Source organism: Chaetodon auriga, chromosome 17 (genome assembly GCF_051107435.1).
Source record: "Chaetodon auriga isolate fChaAug3 chromosome 17, fChaAug3.hap1, whole genome shotgun sequence".
Lineage (NCBI taxonomy): Eukaryota > Metazoa > Chordata > Actinopteri > Chaetodontiformes > Chaetodontidae > Chaetodon > Chaetodon auriga.
In genome coordinates this window covers 20,955,131-20,971,995 of record NC_135090.1, presented here as the reverse complement: position 1 = coordinate 20,971,995, position 16,865 = coordinate 20,955,131, and the positions used below count along the sequence as shown (strand labels likewise).

Below are 16,865 nucleotides of genomic sequence, written 5' to 3'. Positions count from 1 at the left end.
AGCAGGGGGGGCCTGTGGGGGAGAGAGAAACTCTCATTATTGAAAGGTCAACAGTTCAGCCTGTGTGAGTGCAGCAGCGGCCGTGTAGCCTGTCCTAAACACCGCATCTCCACTCCATCAGTATTTCTGTAGTCGCCGCCGAAGGACGAAAATGTCAAATGTGAAACATAGTTTTTCCATGTGAGGTTCACTGCCGACTTGGCGTGCATGGGCTTTTTAAGAGGACGCACAGTTTGGGAGTCGTGCAGCAGAAAAGCTCAAATGCACACCGGACAGAGGCCACCAGTACGCTGTCCGTTCCAGCTGTGTGCTGAGGCAGGCGAACAGTCGGAGCTGCATGTAAATGTTCCAGGCAAAGCATTTAAAGGTCTGTTCCCAGGAATTACAGAATTCAGTCAAACCGTAATTAAAGGAGTCCTAATTGAAGTAGAGTGAAATAGGTGCATATTTGGAGTATTTTCCTGGTGTGTGTGTGCGTGTGTGTGTGTGTACATAAATGACACCTAATTAGGATTAGGCCTATAATTAGCTTAAAATACAAAATACTTCCATTGAGCATAATAGCTGTGAATTTGGGAAAGTGGCTGTGTGGTACAGGAACAAATTAGCAGAATTAACAGAGGGGATTAGGCCTTTGATTAACGGAAATGAACAAAAATGGGGTTCAAGAGGTGAACACAGAGGAATAGGGAGGGTGCTGGCTCCACAGAAGAAAGTCTGGTTATTCCTACCAAGTCTCAATGCTAGATTATTTTCTGGGAAGCCAGCCAAAAGTTGGTGTTACATTCTCAGCCAGCGGCTGTCCCTTTTTTGTCCTTCAAGACAGCCGCGGTACCAGAGACAAAGAATTAAACTGAAACGTGGCGAGACCACAAGAACAGAGGGCTTCGTCTACAAGCCGACGCAGAAACAACACCTCATCTGAACGCTCTGCTCATCAAAGACCACCTTTCACACTTAAAGAGGCAGAGGCGAAAACTGCCACCAGGTAAAGGTCGAGATCAGATCAGGGGAAAAGACGTCCGTCTTAGTAAGCCAGTTAAGATGAGTCTACATCTTTTCTACACAGGACACATATCTAATGCTGGTCCTTTGATTTCATTTCTGTGACTTGATGCACAAGAAATCAGAAAGATCTTTCTAATGTCAGCTGACAGTCCTGGAGGACGGAGGTCTGCACTGTTTCAAAATACTGTTTTGGAAGTTTTATTGAATTTCTTGTTTGGTTAAAGTGACATTGCTGGACCCTGCTGGCAGTTAATGACTAGGTCTGAAACTCAGAGTGAAATATAAGGGCTTAATAAGGGCTTGATAAGGGCTTTCTTGGCATTGCAGTATTTCAATATGAGCACTGAACTGACCACTGAGAGGCCTTTGTTGCTTAAAACATGTGTGGAATGGCAGCGGCATCAATCATTTTCCAAAATGAGCCGTAAAATGTCACCCCTGTCCTCATATTTTACTACAGCGGCGTCATTTAAAGGACCCGCTGAAGGTTCACCCACTGCGAGTTCCAGTTGAAAAACTTGCCAAGCTGGTTTGTGGTATATTCGACTTTCCATCAACCAAACCCGGCCTCTACTTTGAAATGTATCCATCTTGTCGAAACAGGATGCATTATTGATATGTAGCCAGCAGAGTTGGAGTCGGAGCAGGGGGTTGAGGGGGTTGAGTGTTGCGTGGTATATAGTCTAAATATTTTAAAGAGAGGTACTTGTTTCTCGACGTTCCTTGCCTAAATATTTTACGTTTGGGGCCCGTGCGCGTTGACGCAGGCGAGACTTTCTCTTTTACTGCTGCAGTCAGACGAGAAGGGTGAGCTCATTGATGGAGCTGAGCTTGAGCCAAGGCACTGCTGGTTTCAATCAGGGAGAAACAGCGTGTGGGTGACCCATGAATGCACAAACGAGCGCGCGCTAACGCATAGACTCGTCATGTACTGCATCCACCTCCTCTGGGCTCCTTTCCAGTTCTTCTCTCTTTTCAGTAGTTGTGGTTTTTCTCAATCCGCCATCCAAGTCCGAACTTCTTCAGCTGTCTGGCTCCGGGCAAGAATTACATGTAATAGTTCACTACACACATCCAGAAAGACTATATAATGCGCATTACATACATCAAATATAGTCTGTGCGCTGTGTGCATGCAGTACATCTGTGGTTTTATTATGTGGTACAAATGCACAAATCGCCATCCTTCATCTTGCACGCACCAGCGCACACTCTGCTTACGCTTCACATTTGCCTCTGCACACACATTTCTTCGTATATGCACATTTGGGATGGGACCCCTGCCCAGGCTCAGTCTTCGCTGGACTCTCTGGGTCAGGTGTTAGTCGTGTTACCTGCAGCTGAAGCTCGGCGAGGGAGCGGTCCATGATTACCTCTGCGCTTCTGCTACTGCTCAGCTGCTTTTGTTGCTTTTATTTATTTTTTATTTTTTAATGCAGTTCATTCCAGCACACAGGTACAGATACACACACAAATACACGTAGAGACTCACACAGTTACTTACGTAAGCAGATAGAGTGCATGCACGCACACACGAACAGCCTTGCACTCTATAGAGACAAACATGCACACACAAAACATCCGATTTGTGTCTAGGGCTTAGTCACATTTCTCATTTCTCTCAGTGTTGCAGGCTATTCCCTTCTGGCCTGACACATCCAAAAACCTCAATAAACCGCCCATCTTGTTCTGTGTTTGTGTGTCGCTGCGCTTTCTCGTGGTTGTGCATGTGTGTAGTAATGGGCCCGACAGAGCGGCCTCTAATCCTGCAGACCAGCGCGCTGTCTTTCAATTAGCTAGCAGGGCTTGTTCATGGCCAGCCGGGGTCAGACTGCTATCACAATCTGCAGCTAATCCACTACGGACTGATCAATGAGCAGTGAGGGAGAGGCGGAGGAGAGCTGGAAGGTTAGGAGGAGGGAGCGAAGGACGGATGTAAGGTTACATGTTTGACGGAGACAGAGGTTATATGCTTAAAGACCTTTTAGGCAGGTAAGCAAGGGAGGCAGGAAGCAGGAGACGAAGGGAGGGAAGAGGCCAGGAGACAGTCAAAAGGAGCCTGGTTCCACACCTCTGACTTGCTTCTCCAATTTGTTGATTGATTTATGTTGGGCTGCTGTTGTGTCCACTGACAGCAGTTTCCCATAACTGGACAAACAGTCGTCCAATCAGGACACAAGAATGCTGATTTCTTCCTGTATGCCTTATCTAAGAGTGACAGAATACAGTGTGGATGCGATGGATGCAGCAGCACAGATTGTTGGAGGTCAGCTTAACAACGCTTAAACATTTCCTCAACGGCTCCCAGCAGCAGCACAGCTGGACCGATGCGTCGTGAAGGCTAACTTACCACTAGCAGCTAAGACAAGATTAGTTAGCGTTTAGCCTCCCACCATAGAAACCAGTTGGAGGGAAGCTAAAAGCTACTGTTAGCAGGTGTCTGTTAATGCTAAAGCACTCGGATACTGTCTTCAGAGTGTGAGAAAAGAAGACCCCCAGCGACACCGCCGCTGTTATCTGGTCGAGGTTTCATTAAGACACTGAGCCCCTCATTTGGTCAGACGTGATTACGTTGCTCTGATTCAGCAGACGAAGCTCAGTCTTTGTCAAAGGAACACAAAAGTTTAAAGCGATTGCTTGTTTGCTGTAATTGCTGCTAATTGCTGTTGCCTCGCACCGTGTTGTCACATTTCCAATAAGCCCCGTCGCTTCCTGCAGTACGTAGATTACTATGTGCCATTTGCCCTTAAAAACTGGCACTTCCTGTCGCCGCAGAGCGAGTCTCAGTTGCGTTATAAGGTGAATCAACTCGTACTGGTGCCCTCCACAAAGGTGTACTCCACCCGGCTCCCCCACACCCTTCAGTCAATACTCCATTCCAGCAAAGGGCACACGCAGGAGAAAATCTGCTTCAAGCCTTTCACACAGCAATGCAAGAACACCAAGACTGAATGCTACGCAGACATAAAGTATTGAACAGGCAGGAATTTACCAGAAACAACCTCCATGACAGCACGTGATATAAGCATGTCAGTCTGTGGTGGGGGGCATTATTGCTGTCCTGGTGTTTGCTTTTCATTTTCGTGCTCCTGATCAGATTCATGAACAGGGCAGAGGGGAGGGGAGCAAAAAGAGCAGTGGCTTTAGAGAGAGGCTTTAATCCTGTCCACACTGGGTTTGCTGTTTTCCTCCCTCGCTGGCTCCCCCGTCCTCCCTCTTCTTCTCCCCCTCTCTCTCTTTTTAGAGGATGGAAGTGATCCATCTGAAATGAGCAAAGGCATGCAAGCACATATTCAATTCCCTCTCTCTCTCTCTCTTTCCCCCCCTCTTTCTTTCTAGTCTCTTGGGCCCCTTTAGCCCTCCTCTCCCCTCCTCACCCCCGCCCCCCCCTTCACTCCCCTCTCTTCCAAGGTCCAGATTTGCTTAGAAATGAGTCACCGACCACAAACCACCCCATTTAAGAGGGAGGGAGGATGGAGGGAGCAGTGGAGGAGACTGGGGGGGGGGTTGATGGAGGAGTGGAGGGTGACTTAGAGAGGGAGATGGATAGAGTGAGAGTGGGCGAGCAGGGATGGAGAGAGAGGAGGGAGAGGGAGGCTGATGGCTGTTTTTCACTCAGCTGGTTTTGTTGATCAGTATCAACAGCCAAGGTCTGGATCCAATCAGCTCCCTGCATTCAGCCAAGCAGAATAAGACAAAAAATATATTTGACAGTGCACAACACTGGCACGAGCACACACACACACACACACATACAGGATCCAAACACACACGCACACACACACACGCACACACACACAGCATCAGCAGCAATGCAAATTCAGTGCATAATGCAGCACAGACGGGGTGTGGAAGCAAGAGCACTTACCATAGTTTTGGAATATGACGTGTGTGTGTGTGTGTGTGTGTGTGTGAGAGTGTGTGTGTGAGCGCCCATGCATATTAGCTAGAATCCGCACTGAATTAATGAAGCCACGGACATGTAGGTGTGAGACATCACACTAATTACGCCAGCAGTGCTGTAGCCTCGCCATCAATAATGTTCATTAAACTACTGAACCCTCTCAAGTTGACGGCTCTGTGTTCAAGTGTGTGGTGGGCTGGTGCGTGTGGGTGTGTGTGTGTGTGTGTGTGTGTGTGTGTGTGTGTGTGTGTGTGAGTGAGAGTGAGAGTAGCTTGTTCACACATGCGTTGAGTAAGCGCCACAGTTGGATGATGGATCGCCACAGATTTGCATTAAATGCTTCTTTATGTGGACACGGCTGGCTGACGGAGGGTATTTTTCATCATCTCTGCTGGTTCAAAGTTTGAAGGAAGCGCCGCAGATCAAAAATACAAAACATAATCTCAGTCGCAGCTTTGCATCATATAAATAATTTAGTGTACAAACATAAGGGTCGTTTAAGTCAGCAAGGTAATTAGATTCCTTCCAAATCAGTCTGAGATAAGCACACGCGGGTGGAACGTTTTACTCAGACTGTGACGTGTTTACTCTTTTGCTCCAGTTGGTTGGGCTCCATAGGTGAAGACAGTGCCATTAAAACTGCAACCCAACCCCTGAATTCAGGAGTGTTGTTCCAAGAGCCATGTGGTGCAGCTTGTTAAGAGAAACGGTGTTCCAACTGTAGGACTTCACCCAAAACGTCAAGGTTGTAGCGTATGTATGCTCTGATGCTGATACCTGACACCGAGCAGTTTCTCGTCTCTGGAAGGCTGAGCTTTAACAAATTGAACCCACGGGAAGCTGCAGCCCGGACCGGTCCTCGGCTGCTTCTTCATGTGTCCTCACAGGGACAAGAAATTATGGCAGGGAACACAAACATTACAGGAACTGAAATCACTTCTTTTCTAGTACTTCTCTCACCCTGGCGACATGTCGGCTTCCCAAAACTGTCCAGTAAACGAGCAAGTTGAGAGTCTTGAGACTTTTTGTTTACCAGCCGTGGTTCTCTGGTAATGGGAGTGAAAAAATAAATGAAGCATATAAGACGCTGTAACAAAGTAAACTTGGCTCAGAAGAAGAAAATGGGGGCGTGCTGACATCCTTAGGCAGAGATCTGGAATCAAACCTCTTTATATGACAGGTTTGTCTCTGTAATCACAGGCCACCCTGCTGGCCCAGTGGGTAGTAAGTGCTCATTTTCTACGTAGCAATCTGCTTTTGATTAAATCAGCCTTACAAAATGCATGCACCACTTAACTGCAGTCTTCTACCTGTAATAAGATTCAAAGGCTACACTGCAAAAAAAAACTCAGCTCTCAGAAACAAAACAAAATCAGTAAAATGGGAAATTATTACTTAAACAAAATTATCTGCCAGCACAACAGGAAAATTTCAAAAAAAGTTAAAGGAAGTCCGGATGCGGCGAATTTTTGCACTTGCCAGCGTCGACAAAACAGCTTTAGATTTCTGGAAAGTCGAATTTCGAGCATTAAGTTACTGAGAACCTGTAATAAAATCGTATAAGATACCATAATGCCTTTATTAAGGGCGGATAATTAAGAACAAAGGACGTGAAATGGTCCAGCATGCAGCCTGCCTGTTAAGCAGACATAACTCGTCTGACAGAAAACGAGCACACATCTCCTTCCTTACTTAGATTTCACTTTCTGCAGCGTAATTGTGATCCGGAGGCTCTCGACCCTTTTAAGGTCACAGCACTCACCTTGCACAAATTTCGAAGGCGTACCCACTTATCCGGTGCTCGAGGATGTCGCACAAGCCCGTATAATCATGTAGAAGGCAGAAAAGGCGAGGAGACATTTCCTTCACACCTCGGAGTGCGTTTCCATCGCGCTGCAGACTGTGCGGCTGAAACAAAAGGTTTTCAGGTCTCTGGTTTGGAAGTAAAATCGTTATTATCTGATGAACCCCCGTGTACGAGCCTCATAATAAGTTTAAAGGCTCAGAGGTCTTGAAACCCTTTCAACACAAGCAACTCTATAGAGTTTGAAAACCAGTGAGAAAAGCTGTTTCTACACTGAAGTGTAACCTTGTGTGATCATGAAAGGACGGCAGAAAACCTGCTGCTTCAGGAGAAAATACCTTTAAGTAAATATAATTGCTGGTGTGTTTGAGCCGTTGGAAAAGCTTGAACTGACCTTGATTATCTCTTGAGATTTTGCAAATTCTTCAAATATGACTTTTGCAGTAAGTTGACGCGGCTCAGTCTTTGTTGAAAAACAGATTCAAGTCTTTTTTTTTTCCTAACACATTGCAGTGCAGCTCCACCTAAATCTGTTAATAGTCTCAGTTTGTGCACTGTAGTGCACACCACAGGCGGTTAATATCATCTGACTGGTGTTAGTGGATGTACATTGCGCTCAAAATCAATATCAAGTCCTGTTGCTTCCATTTTGTTGCCTTGCAGTGTGTTTTTATGGCTCCATTTTACAAGTGTACAGTTAATCTGCGCTCAGTAAAACTCTTGGCTGGAGTTCTCTCCCTCTGAGGCCTTGTACTCCTGTGGCGTTGTGTCCAGAGCGAGCTCTGTGCACTGCTGTGTGTGTGTGTGTGTGTGTGTGTGTGTGTGTGTGTGTGTGTGTGTGTGTGTGTTTGTAAAGGAGAGAAACGGCGGCCAGCAGTCTCATTGTGTGATCATACACTTATACACTGCCAATGGCTTTTCACAGGCCAGTTAAGGTGCTTTTGTATGTTCATACCCTCTTGTGTGTGTGTGCGTGTGTGAGTGTGAGTGTGTGTGCGTGAAGGCTTGCACAAACTCTGTACAGGCTGCAATTTTTGTTCATTTACACTTAAGGCTGAGGGTGGTTATTAAGGTGAATGGGGCCAGGAGTGGGGGAAATCAGCTGTGGAGTGTGTGTGTCTGTGTGTGTCTGTCTGTGTGCAAGTGAGTCATTTATTGAGTGTTAGTATGAGCGACTGTGTGTGCAGCAGCTGGATGCTAAGTGAGTGTATAGCTTGAAGAGGAAGGTGGGGAGACACTTGGGGAACCTCCTGAAGTTCATAACCCCGGCAGGGGGCCGCAGAATGGGAAAAACTTAATTAGGCTGTGTGTGTGTGTGTGTGTGTGTGTGTGTGTGTGTGTGTGTGTGTGTGTGTGTGTGTGTTTGTGGATTGTGCTGATGTGTGTGTGCTCATGCATGTAGGTACAACTCAGGCATGTCCTTTGTGAGTTTGAATGTGTGTTTCCTGCAGGAAGAAAGCAACACAGATGTGCTTTCAAGGTGAAAAGGAGTAATGAGTTTGGAAAAGACGAATCCACCCATTTATCTCCACCTCCATCCATCCATCCATCCATTATCTATCCATGCATTCCTCCATCCACACCCACTGCATCCACCCTCCCTCCCTTCCCCTCTCCCTGTCTCCTTCCCGTCTGTCTGTGCTCTTTAGTTTTCATCCCATCTGCTTGCTGTGTGTCAGAAAGCATCCATTTAAAACCCTGAGCGTCTCAGAGGAGAGAGCACAGCGAGGCTCAATGGGCCAAGAAAAATGCCAAAAACAAGATGCTTAAAAAAGTCATTCTGACTTTTTCCCGTCTCTCTCTCCCCGTCTCTGTCTCCGTTTGTGTGGTTTACAGTTTAGTTTTTCCTTTCTTTCTTTCTTTCTTTTTTTTTGCCACCCTCTGATTATTTCCTCGCTGATGAAAAGCGAGGGGAGAGAGCCGGAGATTAAAAGCAGCAGCCAGAATCCGTGATGAAGAGACAGAATTGAAGATGATTTAGGCAGGAAATTTCCTCCCTCACTGCGGCAGCGAGGGGTTGCATGAGGAAATGATTGAGATCGTCATGGAAACACCGGTGGTTGAATGCAGGAGGCGGGGGTCCTGTGGAAGATTTTGGTTGTGGGGCAAAGGAAGTGTGTGTGTGTGTTTGTGTGTGTGTGTGTGTGTGTGTGTGAACATCAGGGATAATCAGGGCTAATTGAATAGACAGTGTGGCTCGTGCTGTGTGTGAGATTGCATGTGTGCAAGTTTGTCTGTGTCATCAAGGGTAATTAAGCAGTGTGTGTGTATGTGTGTGTGTGTGTTGGTCTGTTTGTGTGTGTGTATGTGTGTGTATGTGTGTATGTGTGTATGTGTGTGATGTACAACCGCTGTGGCTGGGTTACAGATGTGACACAGATACACACTGAAGGCTTTTAGCGTCCAGTGGCTAATAGACGTCTTTGAAGTTTGTGTGTGTGTGTGTGTGTGTGTGTGTGTGTGTAGTACTGCTTATCTGTGTGTTTGAGTGAATGGAGTGAAATTAGGAGCATTAATCATTTATACAGTGTGTGTGTGTGTGTGCATGTGTGTGTGGACATGCAGCTGTGTGTGTTTGCTTCAGAGTGTCTGTATGCAAGTGTGACTGATGATGTTTGGATGCGTGTGTGTGTGTGTGTGTGTGTGTGTGTGTGTGTGTCTGCAGAGGTTTCTGTGAATCCTGGTAAATAAAGAAGACTTAAAGAGAACATACTGAATGTGTTTCATTATCGGACAGCAATTAGTGCAGAAAAGGTGTCATAAAAACGTAAAGCTCCATTAAATGTAGCCTCATTACTTCCTGATGTGATATATGTTTCTCATTTAAGCGGTAAGGGATCGGTCTAAACCCTGGAACAATATGCACCGGGCGCTGGGCGGCTTGTAAATTCCTTATCTTGTTTGTAAAAATAAGTTTTGCTCTCGAATTAATGTGAAGTCACTGCGACAGTATTAATTAAAGTTACAGGTTGTTGTGGCTACTCTGTAAGTTGGGTACATTTAATTATAATGAACTCCCAAAACAAGATGCATGACCAATGCAGAGCGCCATCAGGAGGCGCACGGATCTTCATCGTCACCTGGTTAACGTTGTGAAACACAAGATGCTTATGTGATGTAACTCGAATACATCATGTTAAGTTAGAATAAGTCAGCGTCATCGCCTCACTTCCTCCTCTGCTCCCGTCATAATTGCTTTGGCCATTAGAGATCGCAGCCCAACACTAATCGTAAATAGGTGATGTAATAACCGGCATTCACAGACGACCCATGCAGAGTGATTATTAACTTTACGGTCCACTTGTTAGCTTGTGAGTTATTTATTTAAGAGCGCAGATTCCCAGTCTTTTCTGACAGCTTAACAACAAATTAGGGAACAGGGATAGTTTCCATTCCAGGACACGCTCGCACCGGTCGGTCACAGCGGCTCCCCAAGCTCGTTTTTATTTTAATGAGCAGAACTCCCCAAATAGATGAGGTGCTGGTCGGTCGCAAGAACATCTAAGGTGGAGAAAAAAAAAAAAAAAACAGGCCAAACGGGTTGTTCGCTCCAATAAAGTCACACTAAAGTAATTTCAGCGTGTGGGGGTGTACTGCTCTGTGCGGTCACTCCCCCCCGGCATTTTCTGGATTGTTCAGCATTTCATTCAACAGAGACTTCTCAAACTGTCTGCAAGCCCGTTCCTCTTTGGTGGAGCGGTTTAACCCCTGAAAGAAGGTTAAATAAACATGAACAGCACAACACAGCTATCAACGTACAATAGCTTCCTCCATGTTGGATTGGTCCATGGGGCAAAATTCAACTCTCCGCCAGCCTGCTGGGTGTAGTCAGAGGTGGAGCTGTTGTGAAACATTCGGGCACTAAGCTGCTGGTGTTCACATGTACAGGGATGTACGCCTATGTTGTATGCAGGTAAATGGGAATACATCAGGTAATTATTTCCGGTATTGCCAAATGGGTGCCAGTACAGTTCTTCTTCTAAATTGCTCCTTCCACCTGAACCGAGTGTATTTCCTGACTCACATTAAACACCTTTAATGGCCTCGGTGTACTTTGCCGCAGCCTGACATTAGACGAACGGTACATGTTCGTGGAAAATGGCGCAGTCTGTGTGCTTTGGCATTCAGGAATAAGTGCTTATCAGATGCTGCATAAATAGTGCCCTCTGCGAGATGCTGCACAAGTGCCTTCCCTGTGCACTATCATCAACTGGAAAATTGTCATCATTATCGTCCTCGTGGCACGTGTCCTTCAGTCGGACCTCCTGGGCCTCCTGTATCATGCTTTATTTGCGGCTGTCTGCTGAGGATGCAGGCACCAGTTTATTTCTTGAAATCAAATCTAAGATGCAATCCTTAAAAACGCACCGTGTCGACGTCAGCAGTCAGATATTTAGCTTCAGCTTGCTGTGTCAGTGAAGAGGCTCCCCTCAAATCCTCATCCCCCTGTGCATCTGTCATTTCCTGTCTGAGTTGCCTCCGGGTCCCATTAACCTGCCGGGATAACATTTAGCCTGGGTCTCACCTCCCCCACCTCCGCTTACATCTGCTGGGATTGTGAGCCTGTGCCTCGCAGACACGCTGCATATACATGGGGATGCTAAATCGTGACTTAACTCTTCTTACTGTTTCTGGCTTTATATTGCAAAACATAACCCAAACACAGTTTAAAGCTCATGTAGGTTATCTCGAACAAGAAGCAGAATAGAATTTTGTGATCAGATAAGATAATCCTTTAATGATCCCCCAGCGGGGAAATTTGGGTGTTACAGCAGCACAAATACAGAAATCAGTAGGAATACATAGACACTTACAAATAAATCATAATACGCGGGGATGTAAAACAGGACTCCAAATTGCTCCCGATAGCTGAGCCATCGGGGGTGTTGCATGGTAGCCTCTGCCACCAGTGTGTGAATGTGTGTGTGAATGGCTGAATGCTGGTTTATGCAGTATAACAACACAGTATGAGACACGAAGGATAAGGTGAGATGTACTGATGTAGTATAACAATGTAAAGTCAAGCAATGCAGCACAGAATACAAGGTGAGCACAGGAAGGTCTTTTGGATGCAGAAGCGACTGTTTTCCATTGGTTTGTGTAAAAGCTGAGGAGGTTCTCCATCTGAGAGACAGCAAAGCTTCCACTACGTACAGAGATGAAGTAATGACGTAGTGCTGTAGTATTGCTGCTTTAAATTGCAAAGTAAAACTAGTAGCTGTGCTTTTTTTTTTTCCTCTGCATGCTGTTGTTGAGCCTTTACATTATGTGTGCCTCAGGAAGGGGTTTTATTTGAAAAAGGTCTGCGGAGCAAACATTTCAAGTTGAAGGTTGTCCTACTTATGCAAGAGACAGTTTTTAATTATTGTGCAGGATGTGCACCGAACCTGCAAGCATTCCTCCAGAAAGGACTCCATCTAATCGTCCTGCTGACCTTTGTCTTAACACTGCAGCTGCTTGCATTCTGAGGAACCTGCTCAACTTTGTGTAGGAGTTGGATGAATTTCCTCCAAGCGGATTGCTCTGCGGGTCAGCTGAAATCAACATTCAGATCGTATTTTTGATGTTTTTTTTTTTTGTGTGTGTGCAAGCCCGAGTAACAACTGAATTAATCAGGTGACTTTGTGAGCCCACCAATGAGAGCTCAGTGTGAAATCACTGTTCAGGAACAGATAAAGAAACACGTGTTCGTCCATGTGGATTCCTGTACAGTAAAAAGGATGAAGGAGGACAGTGTGTAAGATTTAGGCTAATCTATTGCAGTGTAATGTTTGTGAGTATGTTTTCATTAGTGTACGATGGTGTGAAAATAAGAATCTTTGCATTTTCTTCACCTTAGAATAAACTCTAGCGCTGGTCCTCCTTCACCGCCTCCACCTTGTTTCTAAAGTAGCCCAGAAAGGACAAACCAAACACTCACTCAAGAGAGCAGCTTTTGCTATTTTTTTGCGCTTTTAGTGGCCGACGTAGCCGAGGGGTATTCAGCTGATTGCAGTCTGCAACCTCACCACTAGATGCCACTAAATCCCCCACACTGGACCTTTAAAACTGCCGTGCTGATCTTTTGTCTCCCCCTTCTGGCAGCGAGAGTAACTACACAAACACTGCCGCCACGTGCTAATGCCTTCAGGTGAGCCCGCCCCCGTCTCCCCTCTCTTTAAATCGTCCTCTGAACGCCGAGTTTTATCTGCAGCACGCGTCTTACGTTAGCCGCTGTAGCCGACTCCGTCACTACGCTTGCGAACCAATCATCGCTGGGTGACTTTAAACTCATCACTACCGCTGTGCCAGAGAGATAGATTTAAAGCGATAGGCTTAATCAACAGTGTGTGAACTCAAGGTTGGCAGGGGCATGAATGAAGTCCCGCACTCCAGCTTCAAACCAGAAAGTCTTCTGTGTAAGTAGGTGGTCTTTGTGGTTTGTCCTTTTGTATTTTGTCCTCGAGTATAAGATGTTTTGATGTTTGGAGCGTATTCATGGGTAAAGTTTTTATATGTCTTGTCCTTGACCAAAAGCTGTTTTTAATGAGAATTCCCACTGTGGAGCTTTTACAGTCACTGCCTCTGGCTTATTATATGGCTGCTGAAGCAGCTCTCTGTGTTTTCAGGCCTGATTTCAGTACATGACGAGAGGAAGGAGAGAGGCGCTGGAGGAGATCAACTAAAGATTATTTAGATTTCACTATTTTCATGCCCTCTAAACTATTCTGCGCCTCTCCCTCGCTCTGTTTGTCTGTCTCTCTCCACCCGTCTCTTACCACCTTGCCTCCACACATCCCAAATCTTCTCATTTAGATTATCCCAACCACAGTGAACGTGACTGAGTAGAAATGGATAGTTTTCACGGGCGTCTCTCCCCCCGCTCCCTCCCCCCTAATCTCCTCCATGTACATGACACTAATACAGAGACTGATATAAGCTCCCCTGCCTCTCTCTATGACATTTATCACTGTGCTTCTTAATGCAGGCAGGCTGCTGCTGTTGATGAGAAATAAGGATGACAAGCATGGCCTATTTTCTTGCTAACGATAGTCTCTCTGCTTTTTTTTTTTTTTTTCTTTTTTCACTTTTTTGGGAAGGAAAATATGTTCACAGAACAGTGTTTACTAAAGCGTCTCATTGGGCGCTCGACAAATATTTGACACTGACGGCGATCATGCATCTGGCACATTTTGTCAGAGCTAATCCAGCATCCATTAGTGTTTTAGATTGTAGTTAGTGATGTCAGAAAGCGCCTGCAGAAACCTTGCATCTGGTAAAAGATGTTTTTCTACTGTACACAGATGTATTTTTGGCGTTTTCAAAGGGCGTTCAACATCATGTGGCGTCGTGAGGAGCTCGTGTCGGCAGGTTCGCGCTGATGGTCGTGGGGACTTGTGCCCATTTGAAGAGGACAGGAACAAATGAATGAAATCTGTGTCGAAGTTACACTTGTCCTGTTACATTGAAGAATGTCTCACTTGAAACTGGGGAGTCAATAAACAGCCATGTCTTAGAGAAATATTTGGACATCGGAAAATACGCTTATTGGCTTTATAGCCAAGACTAAGCGACTGTAAGTTGAGAAGATCAATATCAGCCTCATGTCTGTATGTTAAGTATGAAGCTGGAGCCAGGAGCCAATTAGCTTTGCTAAAAGACTGGAAGCACGAGGAAAGAGCTGGCCTGGCTCCGTCCAGAGTTCACAAATCTGCTTACCAAGACCCTCAAAGCTCGGCCATTGACATGTCGAGCCAATCTGTACACAAACTGTCAAACTATTCCTTTAAGTTGGTTTCTGATTGAGGATGCAGACGTTCTGTTAATGCAAACCAATTAAGGAACCAGTAAACTCTGTCAGAACTGCTTGTAGGACGGTCAAACAGCTTTGGAAACCCCACAAACACAGACGTCTTTCTGTGGAGAGGGCTTAAACTGCAAACCCGCTGATCTGACATCCACATTCACCTTATATAGGGATTGTTCAGCTGTGCAGAGGTAAGAAAGGAGCCAAGGGTTTGAACTGTAGTTACAGTCGCTTTTCAACCAAAACTCTATGAGCCACTTATAGGAGAGCCTGAAAATGAACTCCGTTAATCCCCATATCAACACAACATCACGCCTCCCCCCTCTGTGACGGCCAGATTCTCCCTCCGCCGTCCAGCGTGGCCTTTCGGATCACCTCTTTTTCGAGTACGACCAGCCCGTCCCTCAGGCCACAGCTGTGCTCATCAAGCTGACCTCGTTCACTTACACAAAGAGGAGGCAGCTGTATGACATAACATCACTCCTGTTATCATCTGCCAGCCCTGGACTGTGAGAGGAAGCCATGCTGCTTCTGTGTGTGACCCAGGATTTATTGTAATATGAAGACGCCACCTTTAATGGGCGCTTGTGTTCTTTATGGCCTAAAACAAATAATAGATTCTTAAGCACTTGATTAACAGAACGACAGACACCAAAGACCTTCCACAAAAGGCCATTATTCAGCTGTCTCCACTTGACAAATGGCACTAATGCTTCAGATATAAATGACACAATAAATAAAAATATCATTTTGGCTCTCACCTCGTGCTTCCATGCCAGTCTGTAAGTTTGCAGAGAGAGAAAACTAGGACAGGCAAAGTTGGATTCATCATCCTTAATGCCTTCTGTCACTTCAATTGGATATCACCAGACACTGTCCCCTAATTTAGACATCATATCCTGTCCCAAGAGCCCCGCCTCACTCGCCCAACCCGTCTGTCTCACCCTGGCATAACCCTCCCACATCCCCATGTGAGGCCGGAGCAGGAGAACGTTTGAAATCAAACCCAGACCTCCTCTCCACTGCTCTGCTCTCCTCTCTACCAAAACCGTCTTCCTCCTCTCGCTCAGTTCCTCTCCTCTTTCATCTCCCCTCTTTTTTTTTTTCTCCTACACCCTCAGAATGAACAATTTGTTTGAATCACAGACTCTCAATCCAGGCTCATTTATAATGACATCCCCCTACCGGTTTTGTCAGCATAACTCGAACTCTTCTGCGCCGTACAGATCATTGTTTGATGTCCAATGTGATTTCATTGAAAGAAAAAAAATGTCAGTCCCTCTCTGGTGCTGCCCTGGCACGTAACCCCACACAGTGCTCATTTCAGCCAAGCTCAGATTGTTTGATTGGCATTCGCTGCTGTGTTTGCCAGGAGTGCTGGCAGAACCTCACTGTTATTTGCATAAAACAGGAAGGGGTTCACATTTCCCTGCTGCTCTGCGTTCCGCTGCCCTTGCTGCACCCCAAAGAAAAATCAGCATGCAATTCACAGTAAAAAAACATTAGCCGGCCTTGTGCAGTTCTGCACCATAGGCTCAACGCTTCTCTGGCTGGTTTGACACTTTTTCTCTCCTCTTTTTAGCGCAGCGTGAATCCACTCGTAAAAATCCTACACTATCTGAGCCAGACCTCTTTTCTCTCATATTCCTGCAGAGAATCCTCTTAAAAATGTCCCGGCAAGAGTCTTGCTCCGCAGTGTGAACCTTTTACCTTTGTGCGCCGCTGATCAGTGAGATCTGGACTCGGTCCTGGGTTGACAGCAGGCTATCACTCTGCCCTGTGGTTTGACTAGCTGACCGATAAGAGAGGCATGGGGAGGAGGCAGTGAAAGCAGAGGATGGGAGGATGAGAGGGGAGGAGGAGGATGAGGAGCGGGTATAATTAGGAGGCAGGGAAAGAAACAGAGGAGAAAAAAGGGAGGGCTCGAGGGATGTCGACCGTTATGACACTATCCAGGCGCGACTCTCTGCTCATTTCCACTGACCCTCTTTAAATAACCCCTCTGCCTGTCTGTCCTGTGTCCGTCTCTGTGTCTGTCTGTGTGGCTCTGCTGGGCCGGTTCCTCTAACCCGTGGCAAAGAGATCACGAGGCACAAGCACAAACCGCTTTTTGCTGGTGCTGTAATCCCATCTCTCATTGTTGTTTCAATCTTGGACTGAAACAAGAGTGGAGAGGCAAACTTGGCTCACACCAACATGAAGTATAGAACAAAGGACCGTTACAGTAGAAAGGCTTTTCCCCAGCTGGCGAAGGGGGGCGGGGCGACAGAACTGAAGCGCCAGCAGCTGGACAGTCATGTAAATAGAGCAAAATGTCTGCAGAATGCAGCGCAACGAGCCGCTGGGAGGGAGTGAATGAGTCCC

The 16,865-nt window shown here is 46.2% G+C and overlaps 1 protein-coding gene across 2 annotated transcripts in view; it reads left to right on the top strand.

The window, feature by feature from the left end:
* Positions 1 to 16,865, top strand: part of pvrl2l (PVR cell adhesion molecule related 2 like) — a 260,909-nt gene that overhangs the window by 135,464 nt on the left and 108,580 nt on the right. The gene's annotated exons all lie outside the window — the stretch shown is intronic.